The sequence below is a fragment of the Micropterus dolomieu genome, linkage group LG03 (genome assembly GCF_021292245.1).
Source record: "Micropterus dolomieu isolate WLL.071019.BEF.003 ecotype Adirondacks linkage group LG03, ASM2129224v1, whole genome shotgun sequence".
Classification (NCBI taxonomy): Eukaryota; Metazoa; Chordata; class Actinopteri; order Centrarchiformes; family Centrarchidae; genus Micropterus; species Micropterus dolomieu.
In genome coordinates this window covers 3,552,853-3,554,758 of record NC_060152.1, presented here as the reverse complement: position 1 = coordinate 3,554,758, position 1,906 = coordinate 3,552,853, and positions in this window count along the sequence as shown.

The following is a 1,906-nucleotide window of genomic DNA, read 5'->3' as shown; positions in this document are numbered from 1 at the left end:
CTCCTGAACCCAAACTGGAACCTGGTTCCACAGGAGAGGAGCTTGATAGCTGAACGCTCTGGCTCCTAGTCTACTTTTGGAGACTCTAGGAACCACAAGTAACCCTGCATTCTGGGAGCGTAGTGCTCTGGTGGGGTAGTAAGGTACTATGAGCTCTTTAAGATAAGATGGTGCCTGACCATTAAGAGCTTTGTAGGTAAGAAGAATGATTTTAAATTCTATTCTGGATTTTACTGGAAGCCAATGCAGAGAAGCTAAAACAGGAGAAATGTGATCTCTTTTCCTGGTTCCTGTCAGAACACGTGCTGCAGCATGTCCTGATCAAAGATAACTCCAAGATTCCTCACAGTGGTGCTGGAGACCATGGCGGTGCCATCAAGGGAAACTATATCTTTAGATAATGCGTCACGGAGGTGCTTAGGCCCCAGAACAATAACTTCAGTTTTATCTGAGTTTAACATTAGAAAATTACAGGTCATCCAGGTTTTAACATCCTGAGGCACATTTGAAGTTTAGCTAACTGATGAGTTTCATCTGGTTTGATCGATAGATATAACTGAGTATCATCTGCATAACAGTGAAAGCTTATGGAATATTTCCTGATAATATTGCCTAAAGGAAGCATATATAAAGTGAAGAGCATTGGTCCGAGGACAGATCCTTGAGGAACTCCATGACTAACTTTGGCATGCATGGAGGACTCATCGTTAACATGTACAAACTGAAATCGATCTGATAAATAGGACCTAAACCAGCTTAGAGCGGTTCCTTTAATGCCAATGAAGCAGACAACTCTGACTCTTAGATCATTATTGGTGCACAGCAAACAGATGATGACTCTCAGTGACACTGATCTATCAACATGATAAGTTCCCTCAAAGTCCTCATATTTTGAAATAACTTTGGTCTTATGGAACTAAACCAGCTTCAGTGAAATGATAGAGGCATTTTCTGACCATGAACAAAATATTGAAAATGAGACTTCCTGACAACTAGAAAAAGGGGACCGGGTCTGTTGTAGTCAGAGATGTCTACAGTAGCCTTTTAGAAGAGCTTACTATAGCTATGAGTGTGGGAAAAGGGTCACTGCTGCTACTTTGCCAGAAATATTTGATGAAACATCTCACAAGGAACTGGTGCAAATAAACAATGCTTGTCATCGACTGCTGGAGAGAGATCACACAGCCACAGATGTTACTCTGGTAAACTGATCAAAATATACTGTGACCTCAAGCCAATGCTAATAAAAAGGCCTAGGGATATTAACCTCTACACTGGTGTCTGTTGGTGTCTGGTCTTTTTAAGGTAAAGTTTACAGTTAAGACCAAATTTGGAATTTCACACTCAAACACATGCTTTTCTAAAATAAAAGCTTCTGAGACATTGTTCACAAGTACAGATTAGAGACAAATTGATTGACATGGATTATAAAAGCATTTTAAATACAAGTTTTTTTGTGGGGGATCATTTGCAAATATCATGTGTAAAGAGGTTATAAAGAGGTCACTGCAATGAGTTAGTAAATCATTTTTGATATCAAGTCATGAAATCATGTTTATTCTGCAGTGGTGGAATGTAACTATTCAGGTACTAAGGCACTTACTTTACAAGAGTATTTCCATTTAAATACTCTTTATTTACTTTGTACTTTTATTTAGGAGGACTCACAGGGACCATTTTTCTGCATTAGGCCATAGTAACTTAAGTGATATTTGAGGACATTTTATTATTTTCAATACAGGACTTTTAGTTGTTATGTTCTATTTTCACAGAAAACATATAAGCAATATGACATGAGTAAGTGGGATTGGAAAAGGATATCCCCACAGTTGTGATTCCGCCATAGGTACGAGGCCAGATGCTAAGGTAATGCCACCTGTAGGTAATGCCTGTTTTCCAGTCAGAA